The sequence below is a fragment of the Chinchilla lanigera genome, unplaced genomic scaffold, assembly GCF_000276665.1.
Source record: "Chinchilla lanigera isolate Chin_1 unplaced genomic scaffold, ChiLan1.0 scaffold00024, whole genome shotgun sequence".
Taxonomy (NCBI): domain Eukaryota; kingdom Metazoa; phylum Chordata; class Mammalia; order Rodentia; family Chinchillidae; genus Chinchilla; species Chinchilla lanigera.
The window spans coordinates 26,409,040-26,430,572 of record NW_004955425.1 but is presented as its reverse complement, the minus strand read 5'-3'; positions in this window follow the sequence as shown (position 1 = coordinate 26,430,572).

Below are 21,533 nucleotides of genomic sequence, written 5' to 3'. Positions count from 1 at the left end.
GATTAGATCATGGAGGCACCTGCTAAGTATAGATTAGTTTATTGGTGAGAAAACAGTTAACTGCCCTGTTAAGAGGTAGGGCCTGGTCAGAAGAGATGGGTCACTGAAAGTGTGACCTAAAGGGCATATTCTTGTCCTCAGCTCCTGCCGGCCCTCTTTGTTTCTTAGCTGCCTAGTGGTGAGCAGCTTTCCATGCCCTTCTACTATGTTGTTTCTTCTTTGAGCCAGCTGACCATGAACTGAACCTCCTAAAACTTAAACCTCTCCTCTTAAGTGACAGGTGTTAAATATTTTGTTACTGTGTCAGAAAAGCTAATAACATAGTGCTCACTACATCTTAAACATTAACACTCTTAAAATAAAGTAGAGGTCAGAGAAGAAAAATCTGTGCAATTTTAATGATCTTTATGGGCCACTTTCCTAGTGATGACATAAATGAAACACTGTATAGTTATGTTTCCCCTTTTATTAAAACATCTTTCAGAAATATGCCCAGCACTGCAGTGCCTCTGGTCTTCCTTGGCTTTACCCTCTCTTGCTCCTTCACCTCTCTTGGTAAATGAGATCTGCTTGCATGTCTCTATGTTCTAAAGTTGATTTTTGTTTCAAAACAATGCACTGAAAAGAAGTATTAGTAAGGAGCATTTTAGGTAGATTGGATATCATGAGTCAGGAGAAATTTGAGTTCCCAAGATTATTGTCTTTGGCACTATTGAAAATTCCACTAATTCACAGCTAATTCTCTTTAAAGGTATATTTACATCTATAGGGGCCAAAGCATAATTCCTCTAAGTGATACGTATTTTAAACATTCCTTAAATAATTTGCTTTGTTTGAAGCTCTCTTAAGAAACCACACATAATTACATGCAACTACTCTGAAGAGTAAGCCTCAAACTAGCAAATGCCAAAAAATTCAAAGTTCTGATTGCCACTCCATGTCTAATTCAGCAAGCAGGCCTTTGTTCCTCCTCTCAAGTATGATGCCATCAGAAAAGAATGTGTCCAGGGCTTCTGCCTTCTCTCTGTAGCATTTCTTTCCATTATTTGGGCAGGGCTTTTGGTAATCAGTTCTAGTATTTTTTATAAACAGTCCTGTCTGGGGAGAAAGTCACTTACATATTTTAAAGAGAGGTACTACATATTAATGACAGGGTATTGTGTTGGCTTTTTTATTCAAAGTTTACACATGACCTACAGCTATAGAAAAATTTTGAAACCTTGCTTTCAAGGGTTTATTTCTTATTTTTACTAATTTACTCCTAACATTTGCCTCTTCATGTAAAAATATTGTTTTAATAATCATCAGCTAAACCACTACTGAATTCAATGTTACTCGCATTTTTTCAGACTACCAAGCCCCCGCAAAGTTTTTTTCTTCCCATTGTTTAAGTTATCACTGGGACTAAGGAAGAAATTGAAAGAAATAAAATGATGTCTTAAGAAAATCAGATTTCAAACAATTGTGACTTGCAATTAAAGGTAAAATCATAACTATTTCATTTTATCAGTCTTTATACTAAATTCTCCCCAGCTTTTAAGCCTAGGGAACAACCATGTGAATACCTGCAACAGAAAAGGAAAAGTACAGCAAAACTGATAAGAAAAGAGCTCCATCCATCCATTCAGCAACTGATTAGTGATGCTTAGTCTTGAGGATACAGACAAAACTGCCTGCCCTCATGGTGCTCAGATGAGGGAGCTATTGGGAAACAGGCAATAAATATATGGTATGGGTGGTATTTCACTATAAATGAATGGTTTGTCTGGAGAGAAAGGAAGTAAGATAGATTAAAAATACAATGGAAAGGAGAGTTCTGAGAGCCAGTAGTCAAGGAAGCTCTCTTCTCCCCAGTATCAGCAAGGACTTGAAAGAACTGTGCAAGTGAGCCACGTGGAACCCTGAAGAAAAAAGCCCCTGCAGCTGTGGAAACCCCCAATGAAGGGGCCCTGCTGCTGTTTTGAGTAAGGAAGAAGTCAGCATGACTAGAGCAAGTGAGAGAGGAGACCAACCATCAGGAATCCTGGACAAAGATGTAGGAGGGCAGCCCAAGCATCATACCCTGTACCTTTGGTAAGACTGGGGCTTTTACTCTGAGCCACAAAGAGCCATTGTAGTGCTGTGGGTAGGGCTGTCAGGACCTGACTCTTACTTTAATAAGATCTCTCTGAACACTGTGCTAAGAATGAGCAGTGGAGGAGCAAAGGCAGAACTAAAGACACCAATTATATAGGATACTGAAGACTCAGACTAAGGCCTGAGAGACAGCTAAATTCTGAATTATTTTAAAGAAAGAGCTCATGGGACTTGCTAATAGGATTAGATGTAAATTGTGAAAGAAAGACATGATTCAAGAGCAACTCCAAGATTTTTTGGCTTGTGCACCAAAAAATGAATTTGCCATTTTTTAAAGACAGAAGTGTGGGAGGAGGTGAAAGTTTCAGGATGAATGTGTTAAGTTCGAGATGCTTATTAGACAACCAAGCGGAGATGTTGAGTAGGCAGTTGGAGAGAAAAAAATCTGGAACTCAGGAGAAAAGTCCAGACTTCAGACATATTTTTATGTTTTCTCAGCATTTGGATGATATTTAGAGCTATGAGAGTGGCTGAGATCACTCAGGTAGTAAGTGTAGGTGGAAAAGACATCCATCCAAACACCAAACCATGTAGCATTCTAGCATTTAGAAATTTATCCACCTGGTGCAATTCAAGACAACCATGTTATTTATAACTGCCTTAATCCTGCTTGGTCCTGAAAACTCCATTTTGGTAAATCAAATGATTTAACACTAATTATCTTTCTCCAAACTTCCTCAACAGGAGTGTTCCCATAATAAAATAGTCCTTAATGTTAAAATTTCAAATAATGTTAAAGTTTTCCATCATTTTGGTATTGAACTAATCCTTACTCGTTGACTCTTAGAAACTGTTTTCAAAAGCTTCTTGGTGAATGACAAAGACAGCACTCATATCTAAAGACAGATGTCCTAAAGCCCTTTTCATTGTGTATATTAAATCAAGTAGATATTATCTCAATGCCAAAAATGAACATTCTAATCTTGTGTTTTACTAAAAGATAGTGTATTCATTATCTATTGCTGCATAACAAATTATCCCCAAAACTTAGTTGCTTAAAATAACCATTAATTATCTCATAATTCCTACTGGCCAGGAAACTAGGAATGTTTTAGCTAGAGTCTCTGTCTCAAACTCTCACACAACACTACAATCAAGGTGTTTGTGTTGACGCTTTCCCCTTGCTGGAACCAAGTGCTGGCACCTCCATTTAAAAGAAGAAATGGTTTATTTAGCTCATGGTTTTAGAGAAGTCAGTCCCTGACTGGCCAAGGCAAAAACACTGTTGCAGAAGAGCTGTGTTGGAGCACAGTTGCTTAGTTCATGACAGCTGGAAAGCAGAGCAGGGAAACAATACCAGAGAGATGGGGGCCAGGAACCAGATATAGCACCCAAGGTCATGCCTACATGATATACTCAGACATGTCCAGAAGTATGCTTTACTTATGCCTTCGGGAGCACACAAACCAATCAAAGTGACAAGCTAATTTAACTATCATAGTATTAGTTGAATGAGCTCAAGACTGTTAGTCTCCCTTGAACACTCAACTGAGAGATAATGGAAACTGGTCAGAAGCCACCGTCAGTTCCTCAACACGTGCCTCTCCAGGTAATGGGGAAATGTGAGAAGAGACAAGGAGTACTAGCAAACAATATAGTAGTCACAGTCTTTTGTAAACCAATTACAGCAATGATATCCCATCACTTTTACTGTGTCCTATGAATTAGAAGCAGTTGGTAGACCTAGGTTATGCTCAGGAGGAAGGGATTTTGTTTCTTTTTGGTTTCTTGAGACAGAGTTTCACCCTGTAGTTCAGGTTGGCCTTGAACTCACGACATAACACAGGCTGGCCCCTAACTCTCTATTCTCCTTCCTTAGCCTCTTAAGTGCTGGGATTACAGGCACATGCCACCAGAGAGAGGACAGGATCTTAAAGGAATGTGAATCCGAGGTGCCAAGAATTTGCTCCGGGGCCTCTCAGAAGTCCATCTACAACACAGAGCAGGGTAACCCTTTTTCTTAATTCGTAAGTTTTATGTTCAAGATAGTTTTAGGTTCACAAAAACACCAAGCAGTAGGTACAGAGATTCCTAAGAACCCTCTCCCATCACATGCACATAATCTTCCCCACTGTCAATATCCTCCATTAGAGGCGTACAATTGTTACAACCAAAGAACCTTCATCAACAGATAATTATCACCTAAAGCCCACAGTTTATATTAGGATCACTCTTGGTGTTGTGAATTGTATAGGTTCTATCAAATGTTTAATGACATGTATATACCATGACACAGTCAGACAGAACAGCTTCTGTGACCATTAATCATTATGTCAGCTTGTCTGGATTAAGAAAACCTAGCAGATTAGTAAAGCATAGTTCTGGGTGTCTGTGAAGATGACTGGTATGTAGGCCAGCAAACCGGAGAAATCTCATACCAGCTGTGGGTGACAACAACCACTAAACTTGTCACCTTGATGGGATAAAAAATGGGAAAGGAGGGAGTCACCCATTTTTAAGAGCTTCAGTCTTCTTGAGCAGGTGTGTTTTTTGCTGCCATTGCCTTTGGATTATCAGTCTCCAATTCATTCTGCCTTCTATTACAGACTCACACCAGTGACTCCCTACTGACCTTCCAAGCCTTTGGCCTTGGACTGGTGCTATAGCCTTGATCCTTCTTGTTCTGCAGTTTCCATCTTCTTGGGTTGAGGAGCTACGGGACCCTCTGGCTTTCCAGCACAGAGATGGCCACTGTGGATTCTACCTCTGATCCTGTGAACCTGACTAATAAATCCCTTCAAAATATATATACGCAATTTTCTCTACAGGAGAAAATATTTTATATTACAAATAATATAAAAAGTTAAATTATTATGTATTATACATTACTAATTCCTTTTCTCTAGAAAGCACTAACAAACATAGTTTCACTTCCTTAAAAATTTCTGGTATGCTGTCTTGCATCTCTCTCTCCTCCTACCCCTTGACATATGCTGATCTTCTTACTGTCTCCATGGGTTTTGCCATTTCCAGAGCATCTTATAGTGGAGAGTATACTTAGTAATATGCATTCATGTTGCCTCTGTGTCTTTTCAGGGCTTGATAGTTCTTTTTTTGTTTTAGTGATAAGTAAATTTTATTGTAAATGTATTATACATTCTTTATTCATTCACTTCTTTAAGAATGTCTTGGTTTCTTCCAAGTTTGAGAAATTATGAATAAGGATGCTATACACATCTGTGTACAGATTTTTGTGTGAACATAAGTTTTTAATTAATTTGAGTAAGTACCAAAGAATATCATTGCTAAATCATATGCCAAGAGTATACTTACTTTTCAAGAAACCATCAACCTGTCTTCTGAAGTTATTGTACAACTCTGCATTCAATGCTCATTGATCGACATCCTGACCAATATTTGGTGTTGCCAATGTTTTGAATTTTGGACGTTTTAACAGATACATAGCGATAGTTCATTGTTGGTTCAATCTGCATATCTAGTGATGTCACACAACTTTTCATATGCTTACTCGCCGTTTGTGTGGGTTTTTTTAGCAAAATGTCTGTTCAGACATTTTGGCCATTTTAAGTAAGCTGTTCATTTTCTCAGTGTTGAATTTAAGGAGTCCTTTGAATAATATAAACAACAGTCCTTAATAGCTATGTTTTTTTGAAATATTTTCTCCCAAGCTGTGGCTTATCTTCTTACTGTCTTAACATTGACATTTGCAGAGTACAAATATTCGATTTTAATGTAGTTTGCTTTATCAATTCTTTCCTTCATGATTTGTACCTTTGGTACTACTATGTCTAAAAAGTCCTCACCATACTGAAATTCATAAAGGTTTTTTTTTATGTTATGTTCTAAGAGTTTTATAGTTTTGAGTTTTACATTTAGGTTCATGAGAAATTCTGAGTTAATTTTTATGACAAGTGTAAAATCTGTGTTTTAGGTTTTGCTTGTGCAAGCCCAGGTATTCCAACCACTTTTCAAAAAGACTATCTTTACTTCATTGTATTGTTGTGGATCTTTTATCAAAGGCCAATTGACTATATTTACGTGGCTCTCTTTCTGGGCCCTGGACCCTGTTGTGTTGCATTGATCTGTTTGTTCTTTCACCAACAGCATGCTGTCTTGATTACTATAGCTCTGTAATAAGTATGGAAATTAAGTAGCGTCATTTTTCCAATTTTGTCCTTCAGTATTTAGTTGACCGTCCTTAAGCTTTTGTCTCTCCACATAAACTTTAGAATCAATGTGCTAATATCTGCAAAAAAAACTTGAGATTATGATTGAGATTATACTGGACCTATACATCAAGTTGGAAAGAACTGACATCCTAATGATATTGAGTCTGATCTGTAAATGTGGAATATCTCTCCCTTTATTTAATTCTACTTTGATCAAAATTTTGTAATTTTCCAAATATAAGATCTTGTGCATATTTTGTTAGATTTAAATGTAAGTATTTAATTTTATTTGAGATAAAGTATATTACTTTAAAATGCACATTACACTATATGTAAATATAAGTATATTATTTCATAAAGTGTTTTTATTTCAACTTTCACTTGTTCATTGTAAATATATTGAAAAGCAATCTTTTTTTTTTTTGTCTTTTTGAGAGGGGATATTGTATATTGTTCAGGTTAGCCTAGAACTCACTTTGTAGCCCAGGCTGGCCTCGAACTCACAGCAATCCTCCTGCTTCAGCCTCACTCCTGAGTATTGCGATTACAGGCGTGCACTACCATGCCCAGCATAAATTTTATACAGTAGTATGGTATCTTGCAATCTGACCATCATCACTTATTAGTTTTAACAGTATTTTGTTTTGTCAGGTCTTTCAGATTTTATTCATAGAGAATCATGTCATTTATAGGAAAAAATAGTTGTATTTCTTCCTGCTCAATGTGTATGCTTCTTGTTCCTTTGTTTTATTGTACTATCCAGGACCTCTAGTACAATATGGAAAACCAATAGTGAGAGGGACATTCTTGTTCCTAATTTGGAGAGAAATCTTTGAGTTTCTCATTAGTAAGTATAATACTAGCTGTAGGTTTTCTGTAGATGGTCTTCATCAAGTTGAGGAAATTCCCCTCTATTCCTAGTTTTTTAGGGCAGTAGCTGTTTTTAACATCAATCAATTTATATTTGTGTTATTACTACCAGCAGGGTAGATGCAATTTTAATTCAAAAAATATCACTTGCCCTTTGAAGTTAGTTAGGCTATCCCAATATTTTTCTACAGCAAGTTGTAACTCCTTAGTGAGTCATAAAATAAATTTAAGATCATGGCCAGCATATTTTAATACCACAAAACAAAGCAGAAGCTATCAAAGTCCATCACATATGAGAAAGCTTAGGAGATGTAGTAGGTTGTGATCTAAATTGTATATATTTTTTAAGAGTCATGGTCAAAATTAGTGATTTTCATAATATCCTTAAATATGGCAAGCCACCAGAAAATATTAGGGAAAAATAAGCACCCCCAGCTATGCAGAAGAATGTATGTCAGAAGAAAAGAACCCCAGCACACCCAGGTGAGCTGACATAAACATGAGCTTGCCAGTTCATTCTTCTTACCCATGTCTCTCAGGGGGTCTGTAGAGAGTAATCAATAAGAGGCTGTAAAACCCTGAACAGACATGACAGATATGACATCCTGCCTCTGCAGAGGCAAAGCAGACACACCACAAACTAATGAAAATACCCTGCACAATCGTACCCATCTCCAAAGGTCAAAAATGAAAATTCTTTTGACAAAACATCCAGCTGTGAGTGCCTGAAACCAGTAGGCCTGTTTAAGACAGATGAGACCATTTTTCAGCTGAAGCATCCCCCACCGTCTCCCCAGAGGCAGCCATCACAGACACACACGCTTCTCAACCACAGGCAGAATGCAGTCCAGACTTTTCCCAAGCCCTTGACCAAACTGTTTGGGGCCCGAGATACACTACTCTGCACCCCCTCCCCATTTCCAGCTCCAATAAGTGGGAAACAAAAGGTTGTCTGGTTCAATCAGCTCGTCTACCTTAAAAGTCCCTGTTCTGATCACTGCTTTGATTCTGCCCTGGAGACAGCAAAGCAAAGTCATCATCTCTCATCCATCCTTATCAGCCAGACAGCAAACAAGCCAAGTTTCGGTTACAGAGTCCAGATTCGAAAAATACGCTGTAAGCCTGATGTTTCACATTTTCCACAGTGCTGCATGGCAGATCTTCCTGGTTTCGTGTGAGAGCGCTTCAGATCCCATGAAACCAAAGCCAGGAACTGGTGAGACACGCTACGAGGCAGGGCGTCTTGGCAGGGATGGCTCCGCGGGGGAATGGAAGCTCAGTGAACAGCATGTGCAATCTATTAACTTTGGGCTCTGAGGGGAAAGTCAAGGAGAAAGAAGGAGACACAGAGGTGGGAGGACTCACTTTGTGGTTTGAGTCAAAGCTTTAGCCTCCCCTAATTCACAGAGATGAAAAGAGCTAACTATTTTGGGGGCTTTGCATAAAGTGAATTTGGAAGTGTTTCTGCATTTTCGTTTAGCATTTAATAACCATAGTCTAAAATTTTTCATTTAAAGTTGGATGATGGGCCAAAAGGCTTATTGTTCTACTCATCTCCTTTGAGATAGAGATAGAATCACAGCGGGTAACTCTCAGAGTTGAATATTGTCTGCTTACATAGTATGTGATTAATTAGTTAATTCCCAAATAATTCTGGCATTGAATTGAGGGTAGTGTGCAGGTCTTAAACCTGCTAGATGCTTGGAAGGGAAATGTTTCTATTTTTCTTAAAAATGATTCATATCCCTAAAAGCTTTTCATATGCTAACATCTGAGAATTATAATATAAGGTTTCAGGGTTTGTTTATTTGCCATATAGTAAGATGGCAGAACTAAATCACCCTTAGATTATTGTAGCTGAGTTAGCACCAGTATAAGTTGTTATTTATGGTCCCAGGAATAAAACAAGATATGCACAAAGCCAAAACTATTACCCCTTCTTGCTCAGAACTCCTTTAAGTAGTTATATTTAATTAAGATTAGATTCAGAGTAGATTGAGATTAGATTTAGATCAAGAAGCTGGCTAAAAAATAACCAGCTAGCTTTATCAGGTTGGAATCCTTTAGATGGTTAATAGGTTAATAGCAAGCTAATAAGGCAGCCTTAAAGATGACAAGAGAATCATCTATCAAGACATTTAAGGTTGGCAGAGTGGGGTGTTTATTATGTTAACAAGAAGCTGGGCTTTTTTTTATGATTGCTTTTTAAGTTAATAAATTTTATTTTTATTATTTTAATTTATTAGTACACAAGTGTGGTACATAATGCTTACGTTCCTTGTGGGAAGTTGGCACACGGAAATAACATGTCCTAAGTGATTTTTTTCCCATCTCTTTTCCCTTTACTCCCTCTCCTTCCACTCATCCCTTGACTCCCTTCCTCTGGGTTTTGTACATGTATGCAGGACATAATGTTCACATCCCTTGTGTGGAGCTGGTACATGCACACAACACGTCCTAGTTCCTGTGTTTCTGTCCCTTACCCCCTCTCTCCCTCCCCACTTCCTCTATTTCTTAAGCCTCTTCCCCTTTGAGAACAATCTGTCTCCCTATTTCCTATTATCTATCTTTCATTTTGCTCTTTATTTTCACTCTGAGTTTCTCACACAAGAGAAACATTGTCATATTGAAACTTTTGTGTCTGATTCATTTCACTTAACATTATGGTCTCAAGGTGCATCCACTTTCCTATAAATGACTCAAGTGTATCCTTCTCTATGGCAGAGTAGTATTCCATTGTGTGTAAATACCACATTTTCTTTTTCTATTCCTCCTTTGATGGACAGATGGGCTGTGTCTAAGATTTAGTTATTATGCGTTGTGTTGTTATAAACATGAGTATGTATGTATCTCTGTAATATGATATTTTGAACTCTTTCGGGAACATATCTAGAAAGGGAATAACTGGGTCAAATGTAATTTCTAGTTTTTGTTTATTGAGGAATGATTGATGGAAATACTGATTTCCATTGTGATTGCACTAGTTTACATTCCCACCAACAGTGTAGAAGCGTTCCTTTTCCCCCTCAGTCTATCCAGCATTTCTTATTATTTGATTTCTTGATGATGGGCATTCTTTGTGGGTTAAGATGGAATCTCAGTGTTGTTTTAATTTGCATTTCTCCAATGGCCAGAGATGTTGAGCATTTTTCATGTGTTTATTGGCCATTTGTACTTCTTCTGTGAAGTATCTATTCATTGCATTTGCCCATTTTTTGACTAGGCCTTTCATTTGAGGTGGTCTTTTTAAAAATTATTTATGTATTCTTGGTGTGAGTCCTCTGTCTGAGGAATCACTAGCAGCCAGGCTGTTTTATCTGCTCCAGCATCATAAGGACACAGGTCATTGCTCCACGCTGCAGGATGGCTGCTGCATCTCCAACCATCATGTGCATATTCAAGGCATGAAAAAATAGGAGCTGTTGACACTGGCAACGCCTGTTCTTTTTATCAGGAATGCTACCAGGCATGGTGGCCCATGCCTGTAATCCCAGCACTAGGAAGGTTAAGGAAAGAGGATTGACATGAGTTCAAAGCCAACATGTGCTACATAGTGAGTTCAAGCCCAGCCTGAACTGTATAGCAAGACCTTGTCTCAAACATACACACACACACACACACACACACACACACACACACACACACACACAAAGGGGGAATGCTGACCACTTCACAGGTTTTATGCTTGTATCTCTTAGCCCCAATTTAATCTCCTAGTAAAACCCTGTTTTTGAGAGAACCTGAGAAAGCAAGTATTTAGCTTTTCCATTCTTAAGAATAGAGACAGGTAGAAAAATAGAGACAGTAGAAAAAGGTCTTGGGAATGGGTGTTGGGTTAATAGGGAAGGCACTGAGGATTCAATGGTGAGCACTGGCACCCATAATCCCTGCCCTTGAGTTAAGTCACAACCTACTCAGCTTTAGAGAGTTCAGGTATTGTGAGAACTTCTAAAAAGGCAGTCTAAGGACAGACTAAGGAAAGGTATAGGGGGCTGTCAGAGAAGGCTGCCCAGACAGTTTAAGACAACTGTGAGTCTTGCGAGATCAGCAAGAGTCAGCCAGGCAGAGGGAAGGGAAGAGTCGACCCCAGAGGGAACGTAATTCTAGAGCCTGGAAAGCAAGCCAGAAAGAGCATGCTTTCACTTCAGAAGAGATCTATGAAGAGTATTTGTTCATACTTACTTTGGGATATTTGTTTTCTTATACCTAAACTATGATAAAAAATAACTGAGCATGCTATAATGTCAAAAACACAGATAAAAGTACTAATTTCCACATTTCTAATTCAAGTACAGTTGAATTCATGGAAGACAAAAGCCATGTCATCTCAAACAAAAGTCCCAACTGTAAAAATACAGTTCTCTGACATAACTTCATTATGTTTTATGCAAAAAATAAAAATAATTAGATTAACTAATCTCAGGGATTTACTTTAATTGTACTGTATTACAAGACCTTGAAAACAGTCATTACAAAGCCAGTGTGGGTCTTAACATACTACAGCTCAGAGCTTCTTACTAAGGCCATTATGGATACTTCAATCACTAATGGTTATTTTGACTATGTTCATGATGGTTTAAAAATAGAAATGTCAAAGTCTTATAAACAAGTAAATTGCTAATCATTTATATGATAAGAATGTCCCAAAAGCCAGAGACCACATACATAATCCTGAAAACAGACAAGAGGCGAGATCGGCAGAGAATTAATTGGAAAGGAAATGGAGTGTTGGTTAATGACAAGAAGGATGGGGTTGAAGCCATCAGAAAATACACAAGTTACTTTTAAGAAAATGAAAGAAGCAAGCGGGAAGTCAGAATTGAGTTAAGCAGATCATAAATATTTCATAAGAAAGTGAAGTAGAAGAGACAGTAATAAGAAGGCTGACACCAGGCTGCTGGCCCAGTGACTGTTATTGGGCAGACAGAGAGAGAAAGAGAAAGAGAGAGAGAGAGAGACCAGGGAAGGGGAGGAGAGGGGGAGGGAGGGGAAGGGAAAAGGAAGGGGGAAAGAGGAGAGACCCACAGAGAGAAAGAGAACCACAGAGAGAGAGACAGAGACAGAGATCCAGGGAAAGAGAGAGGGAGAGAACCACAGAAAGAGAGCAAGAGAGAGGGGAAGGTTGTCTCCTTTGGGAGGCTGGGTCTACTGTGCCAGAGGGAGCACCTACCTACACACCAGGCTAAATGGTAGTCTCTGAAGGACTGGGCTCTCATCAATATTTCTAGAAGAATGGCTGTTGAATCTGCTCATGAATGACTTTCATTCCTAGAGCAGAGCTGGCTTTTCAGGAGGCTGGGCTATCTATGTGGACAGAAAACCCCTGCCAACAGCTGTCTATGCTACAGAGCTTGGACCACTGAGTCTTTGGCACACCTGATTACTAACTCTGTCAGACTTGAAGAATGAAGCCCCTCACCTTAACCTATTCTATTTCCCATTCTTGACCATAACTAAATGAGAAGATGGCCTTTTTTGTAAGAGTTAAAATGAGTCTTTAAGAGAATAATTCCAATGATGTAGCCAAGTCTATGTTCCATACATCATGGGCAACAGGTCAATCTCTTATTCCCCAAAGACTTGAAGAACACACTTTGAAAGGAAAACAAGAAAGATAGGAAATGCCATCTAATTCTCAGAGAGAAGTCTGCAAATTTTGAGGCAGTTAGGAAAGCATTTCTTCTTTGTCCTACACTTTTGCCCTCTAGTGTAATTAAGAATTAATATGTTTTCTTAAAAGGCTTTTTTCTCTGTGTTAGGACCATTACCTACTAGATTATGCAAAAAATAAGGAGATAGATCTCTTGTCACATTAGAGAACAGGGGGAGAACTCCACAGTGACTAGATGAATAGTTCCTGACAATTCTTTGTGATTTGGAGCACCAAATTTCCTTTGGGAGACACCTAAAGAATTTGGAGTGCTCAAATCCACTGTAGATTCTCCTGCTAGGTTCCCATAGGTACACCATGGGCAGTGTTATGGTCTGTGTCTAGATTTTCCCTCAAAGCCTCATGAAGTCATGGGGCGGGCTTCTAGAGTTTTTGATTGACTCATGGCCCAATGGGATTCTGGGTGTGAGTGCTACACCCACCTTGCACTGGGTGTAGCAGGGTGGGTAGCCTACATACAATATAAGGGAGAGAAAGAGGCTTGCTGCTGCTGCTGCTCCTCCTCCTCCTCCCTTTTTGCTCTTGTTGCTTTTGCTATTTTCCACTGCCATGAATTGTTGTCCTCTGCCGTGTGCCACTCTTCCTTGGAGTTAGCTGATTATGAACTGAAACTTCCACAAACTGTAAGCTACATAAACCTTTTGTTCCTTAATTCTGGGCATCAGGTATTTTGCCTCAGCAACAAGAAAAATGTAACCAAGACAGGCAGAATAACTCAATTTAAGGGAATACACTAGTAGAGAAAGAGATATTGACCTTGGATATACAAATACCTTCATAGGTAGGGTTGAAATTTCCTAAAAGGTGGGTAATAATTAACATGCAGGTTGCCAAAAGGAGGTTCTCTAAGATATATGGCCAGATGTGACAGCGGATACAAGATACAATGCTAGACCCTCTGGGCTGGGGATATAGCTCAGTGGTACAAGTGCCTGCCTGGCAAAGGCAAGGTCCTGAGTTCAATTCCTGGTACAAAAAAAAAAAAAAAATCAAAGCTAGACTCCCTGATAGCTCCTTAGAGTTGTTTCATTGTAACCTGAGCAAAGTCATGCCCTACTGTCATTTTAAATTCTTTTTTTCACATGTTGGTATTCTCTTTGGTTCCCATAGTGCTCCACAGAATCTGATGATTTCACAAATGTGCACCATGCTTTCATGAAGGAAAGTGAGAACCATGGTGTCTGTCCTCTCTATAGTGACCCTTGTGGGGCTAGTGGAAGAGCAACCTAGAAAACTACAGCCCATTATTGGAGGCCATGACCACCAGTACGGGGAGCAGGAAAGGACAAACTTTATTGAGGAGTAGCTGGTTATTATGTGGATGATTTCAGAGCTAGATAGGATAGTATATATTTTCCAAGCATACCGTGGTGAGGTGATCCTTAAAGGAAAGAGGTAATTTATCCTTGATATGGTTTTTTTCAAGAGAAGTCCACAGATTCCTTGACATTTCTCCTCTAGAGAAGAGGGGTCTACATCCCCTCCCATTAAACCTGGATGAGTTTGTGCCTGCTTTGACCAGTGGAATATGGTAGAACTGACATCCTGTGAGCTCCAAGGTTAGGTCACATGATTTCCATCCTGCTCACTTGCTCTTGGAGTTCTGACCCATGCAGACACCATGCATATGAGCTCTAATGGACAGTCTCTCCTGAGTCCACCCTCAGTCGCACCAGTCCAGGTACGAGGCATTCAAATGAAGTCTTCCGAGGAGCCCTGCCTTCAGCTGCCCTATGTCAGTTCCAGATGGGGTGCCAGACACTACCTCATGCATACAAGCCATTGTGGGACAGGAATTTGGATAGACAGGTCACAGATTATGACCTGTTTATCCAATTTCCTGTCCCACAGAGTCTGTATTATAAAATAATTGCTGTTTTGTCCCCAAGACTTTTGCAATGATTTATGAGACAGTAATAGATAACCAGAACACATAGGTCACAAATGCGATTTAACAACCTCCCTTTCTCTGGTTTCCTGTGGTTCTCATTCTCTGCTCTGCTAATTACTCAAGCCCCAGTCCACTATTCACGTCTTAGCCGCTGTCTGGCTTAACAGTTCTTTTAAGGACACACATTTTTGTGTCTTAGTCACTTCCTCACTGATAGACACAACGCGAAACTCCCACAAATTAAAGGAGGAGAGGTTTGTTTTGGCTCATGTTTTAGAAGTTTTAGTGCTTGCACGGTTGGCTGGATCCAGGGCAGGAAGTTATGGCAGAGGGGCACAGCAGAGGAAAAGCTGCTCACCTAAGGGCATCCAGGAAGCAGAGAAAGAGGGATAGGAAGAGAGAGAGAGAGAGAGGAGATGTGCAGGGGAATAACTTTCCAGGCCCCAAAATCAGTGGCTTATCTCCTCCCATCAGACCTCTGACCCCCAATGTAGAGGCAGCTACACCACCCCATAATTCAACCACCTTCTAAATAATGAGGCTTTGATGCCATCTTAGATATAAACCATCACAGTTTGCATGTATTCATTTTCAGTGAAATGTGTACTGTTCTGAAAGTATGTGAACAAATTTCATGTCAGCCTATTGAAGGGTAGAATTAGTGCTTTGGTCAGGGCAGACCTGAGATATCTAGACATGCCCATAACACTCTTCTAAAGGGTTACTGCAGCAAAAGCATCCCCAGGTGAACCCCAAGTCTTGACCACTAGTGATTAAGCCAGGAGAGGTTCCTGACCCAAGAACAAATCCCACATTGGCTGACAGCCTGTAAGCTAGAGCTGGCCATGAGGAATGATGGTGACTCACTGGGCCGATGAGATATTTTCTCCAGGAACTGCTGGACTCAAGAGACAGAGAGGCAGACAAACAGGTGCATAGATGTGTGCAGGCACCCACGCATGTGTGCGCACAAGCACGCAAGGCACACACACCGTGGGAGGGACACTTGGGGGTTGACAGTGTGCTGCAGATATGTCAAGAGGCACAGAGAAAGAAATAAACAGAAGTCTGGAGAGCCCTGTGAAAGATACACCAGAGCAGAATGAAGTCCTGAGTGAGCAGAGACTGTGGGATAAACAGAAGGATGCTTTCTGGCACTTTCTACCAGGCCCATGGCTGGGGCCAGGAACAGACAAGCAGAGAGGAACAGGGCCCTAGCAATCAGTGACTGCTGATTGCAAAGGGAGTTGCACAACACACAGCACACCAGAGCTGCAGAGTATCCAAGCCTTGATCCAGAGACATCATCTCAAGTATAAATTTGTTCTAAGAAGGAAGTAAATTTCCCTCAGATCAGTTAGTGGCAGCTTGTTTTATAAAGCAATTCTGAGGAGTCACTTTTAGTCTGCAGCACGCGCTGCTCCTCTTTCCCACAATTCTCCCACTTAGTAAAGTCCTACCGTGGAAAGACTTCAAGATCTGCTAAGGGCTCCCCCTTGTCCACACCCTTGCCAGCACTGAATGCTCACACATCTGCAAGGCCAGAGGGAGCAGCAGCTCTGGCCAGACAGTCCCAGCTGGGACCTCTCTTAGCAGGTCCCTTCATCTGTCACTGAGTTTTGTAAACCCAGCGTGAAGCGGCCACAGACTGGGCCAGAAAGGGCCACAGGGGTCCCTGGACAACTCCTCCAAGCCATCCTGTTGGGATACTCAACAGCTACAGAACAGAGTTGAGTGTGCCCTGCATGGCCGGTTAATCCAGTAGAGAGCACGAGGTGGGGCGGGGCTGGTAGGGTAGAGAAGGAAGCAGACACTTCAGAGGAACTGAGCTCATAGTGACACCTCCATATCCAGACCAGCTCATCTCCAAAGATTTTCCAAGGCAGCATCCCAAGGAGTCCATAAAACAGCTTTGGCCCTGGCCCAGGCACTTTAGAATGAGTGTGGCACAGCTACGTGGGAGCAAGAGAAAGCCACCTCTCACCCTGGTCCTGAGGAGACCAGAGCCTGCTCCAGAAGACGCCAGAGGGAGAAGTCGCACTGGGGGATTCCTCTTAACTAATGGAGTCGACACTGACCTCACAGGGCTGTACTGGGCCAACAGCCTACTCGCTCGAGGCCTGGGTAGAAAATGAACAATGCAGCTTCACTTCCAGACCCCTCTTGCTTGGCAGCTGTACACCCCTCATGAAAGGAACCAGCCCTTCGGTCTGACAATGCAGGGCAGGGAGGGGGCGTTGGCCAAGGGAGAAGGATTGGCCCAGACACGCTGTTAATGAACAGCCCTCTTCATGCAAGTGCGAAAAAGACTGCATGGGGCCCAGCCTTGTTAGGGCGGATCTGGGAAGGCAAGGGAGCAGGAAGCAATCTCTGTCTACCCACGTGCTGCATTTCCATGAAAACACGACTTAGGTACCCGGGGAAATGGATCAGGGAGGGGCACTACAATACCTGCGAGGTGCACAGGCTTAGCTGGGATGAGGAGGAACAAAGGCAGGGCCGGGAATGTGCTGGGCAAACAGAGTGACTTCACAGGTGCAGCGTGGGCTGTGTGTACACAGTGGTGGTGAGAGTTACGAGTGGCTTCCACAGGGCCTCGGGTTTATTAACATATGATTTGCTTCCATGACTAATTAGTATTGGTTATTATATCCTTTCCCAATAGTGCTCCCTTTATGAGTGGCCTAGGAGGAAACAGAAACCCTATTCTGGTTTTGTTTTGATTTTTATTGACCCCTCTTTATCCCAAGTCTGGTCCAGGAAAGATAGTGCATATCTCAGATGTACTTTACTGCTTGGGACTTAATTGTCCCAGAAGGCAGGGAAGAAGGGGTGGAGCCACTTCAGCACTGCACTGACCACTGGGTCTGTTCCCTTGGTCCTCTGCATTTTCCATGCCCTTTCACTAGGGGCAGACATGTGTCTGATGTAAGAGGCACTTGGGGGAGCTCACGTTATTGAGACTGCAACCCTTCAGAGGCTTCCAGATGGGAGAAGGCCACTATGCTAATAACCCTGAATCTTGTGGACCTAGAGGTCTCCTTCCAGGGTCCTCTTCCATTAAAACCTAGAACTTTCCTCCAGGAAGGAGCCCAGCTGCTTGCACCCCAACACTTGTTCACAGTGGCAGTGTTCCCGAGGCCAACAGCATGTTCCTTTCACTTTCGTTCTGTTTTGTTGTTGTTGCTGGTGTGTGTGTGTGTGTGTGTGTGTGTGTGTGTGTGTGTGTTACTGGAAATGTAACCCAGGATCCCCACACCAAATTACATCCCCAGCTCTTTTTTCTATTTTTCATTTTGAAGCACTGCACTGTGAAGTTGCTAAGTTGCCCAGGATGGGCAGCTCCTCCTTCCCATCTCTCAGAGTGCTAAGACTATGAGCATGCGTCACTGCACCCAGCTTCCTCTGTATTTTTGTCTCCCTGTTCAATCCAAGGCCACCTAGGCCTTGTTTCCTTAGCATCTGGCATTTAAGGCAGACAGCAATCAGTGTGCCCTATGTGTGCCATGCCACAGCAATCCAAGACTGTCCTTGAGAAGCCCTCTCCACTCAGGCTGCTGCCCCTCTCACTCTTGCCCAGGGAACCCTCTCCAGTCCTGCCTGGTCTGTGTCCAGAGCACCAGCTAGTTGCCTGATATGTATTGCTCCATCCTCTCAGCTCTGGCTCATTTTAAATGGGCATTTATATCACCCACATGTACAGTGAACAGCAGAGGCCATTTCTCCAGGAGTGGAGGCAGCACCCCAGAGCAGACCTTGACGACTCCAGACACTTGATGCTTAGGGTCACTGACCCGAGAGAACTGCACTCTGCATCTAAGAAGGGTGAAGTCAAGGAAATGAAGGAGGCTGAGAAAATGGAACGGGCTATGGACAGGCGTTAGAGAAGAGAGCTTATAGCACTAGATCCCTCTGACCCCCCAGCTTCAGAAAGAGGAAATGAATCACTTGGATTTCATTATCAGATACTGCACAAAAAATGAGAAATTCTGATGTTTCCTGAGTGCAAGGCCATTTAATTCTCATTCTGGCTCAGCCCCCGCCACCTCCCCATGGGGACTGCAGTGCTGACAGCCTGTCACCCGCCAGCGGGCTCCAAAGCACAGCATGGCAATGCCCTGCGTGTGAGACAGGGCTTCTCAGCCAGAGTGAATTCTGTTAAAATCCACTCAACATTACCACTGGCAGGAGAACTCTGAGAGTAACTAGAGTCAAGTCCTGAATCCCCAAATCCTGTTCTTATAGCCCAATTTTGTGCTTAAGGTTTTAAAAAGCTGACAACTGAATTACTCAGATCCATTGAAGCTGGAAGGGTCACAACTCCCCACAAGGAATGTATTTGTTATGTATCCCAAACCTACACTAAGAAAAAACTGAGGGAGTAATTGAAGGGGCATAGGCTCAGTCTCCGGGCAACAAGTAACCAGCCTTGCGTTTCCATCCCAGCCCTGGAGCCCCCATGCACACCCCCGTGCTCCAGGCAGGCAGAACACTGTCTCCGGCAGGGTGCACACGCCCAGGTCCTCAGGGACATATCCAGTGACAACTTGCATCCACAGCAACTGACTGGGCCAGACATTTCCTAGACACAATCTCTTTTCCTGTAACAGCCCTATAATGTTGATATTTCTGTCTCAGTTTTACAGAGAAAGTAGTGGGCTCAAATAAGATATTTACGCCCTGCAGCAGTTCCACTCTTGGCTAAGGATGGAAGCTCCAGGTAGCTTCCTGTTCCATGAGCCCTTGGGTCCCAGCAGTCTGGAAGAAGTCCCCGGGAAGCAGAACCTAGTGCTGCTTGTTGGGATAAAAGCAGATTGGCAGCTGGTAATTGCAGAGGGAAAAGGGACCCAGGCATGAACGGAGCCTGGCCCCAAGAGCACCCAAAGTGTCCTTTGGTTAAAAGTCCATCCTCCTCTGCTGGCACGGAGCCATGACACAGACACATTCGTAAAAAATGGGTCCTTCACAGGCAGGGCCTGCCACATCGGGCCTCAGCTGTAGCATGCTGGAGTGCCGGGCTGGGCCCTGGCAAGGCCTGTCTTAATGCAGTTACAGGAAACCAAAAAGGGGAAGATCCACTTATCACAAGTCACACAGTCACACAGAGCCTCAGTTTTCAGCTTTTGGATACAACAGAGATAAAATAAGAGAGAAGAAAGTTGTCCTCCTTCAATTTAAAATTCCTAAATCCAGATAGTCTCCAAGGCACTATGAATTCACATTTTCTGCATTTCCCATAATTATCTTATAATTAACCCATTTATATTCCATGACACTTCTGTGATAGAACATTTTTGGTCTATTTTTAGGATTAAATCAATAGATTGTGAATAGAATGTAGCAGTGCTTTAAATCATAGTAATTATGATATGTTCTGCCTTAGCAAAGTTTCCAGCTATATTAGTTTGCTGCAAAATTTTGATGTTTTACATCAGCCCAATACTTTTCCGATCACATTTTTGTTTATAAAAATTCAGAACTATGACATTTCTTACTAAAGGTAACATTCTTCTTAAACGCAAGTTTTTTTGACACAATTTTGTGTTAGCCTTATGGGCTGCCAAGTGCTATGCTGGTGCTGGAGTCTAGAGAGGAGTAAGGTCTGCTTTCTGTCCAGTGAGGAAATCAGTTCCTGCCTAGAAGGGAAGGAGGTGGTAGGAGCAGAGGGAGTAAACCCCGGAGTTAGCAGTAGGTCACAGAGGACCCCCAGGCTGCAGTGAAACTCAGCTCAGCCAGCTTTAAAGAGATTAAATATAATTATCCTTTCAACCACCCCATGTACTAAAGGAAGTGGAAACTTCAGCATCAAGGGCAAACCCTCCTTGTACGGTGCAGTAAGGATGGCCTTCTGCACATGTAGCAAGGAGCCAGCTGGCTGGGAGACCTGTCTAGGTGGAAGCAGCTTCTGTGCCCATCTCCATAGAGACAAGCAGGAGCCAATCCTGAGCCATCATCTCTGGGGCAGTGCTCCTCAGTGGGACACCCAGGGGCTTGGGGTGCCAGGAACAGGGAGGGGATGTGTATCCTTGTCCCTCTGTACGGGAGTTCTGCCTTCAGCTCTCTGAGGAGGACCTTGCAGAAAGAATTGTCAACGTTTTTTTTCTTGGTGAGTTGCTCTTCCATAAAGACTGTTTCCCCTCCCACCAGACCCCTGCTGTCTGTGTTCCCCTTGCCCAAAGCTTGTGTACTCTGGCTTCTGCAGGCACCCTTTGCCTTCAGGCTAAGCCTCCTGGCCATGCCTCCGGTCTCTGAGAAACCCGCTACAGCTGAATCTCTATATCCTCCAAAACGTACATACTGAAAGCCTAGCTCCCGAGAAGGTGGTATTGAGAGGCAGTTAGGTCATGAGGGTGGGCCCTGGTGTAGGGATTAATGCCCTTATAAAAGAGGCTTGAGGGAGCCATCTGGTCTCTTCTGCCATGGGAGGACATGACGCTCAGTCAATGAGGAATAAGCCCTTACCAGACACTGTATCTGCCAGGGCCTTGATCCTTGCCTTCTCAGCTTCCACAACTGTGAAAAATAGATTCTCTTATTACAGGGCACTCAGTCCATGGTGTTCTGCTGTAGCAGCCCACATGGACTAAGACAGAAACATTACCCAAAAGCATCCGAAACAGAAGATGGAAACATGGCAGACTTCCCATCGTAAGAGGGGGAAGCGTTTGCTATTTATTCTGGTGATCTGCTTCCTAAGTCTCACCCCTGCTTAGATGGACACTCAGACCCTTGAGCACTGGCAGTGCCCTTAAGCGGGGTCACTATTACCCAGCTTTGAAGAGAGAGTGGGGCAACAGCTCCAGGTTGTTGTGGGAAGTGGGTGTGTCCCATGAAA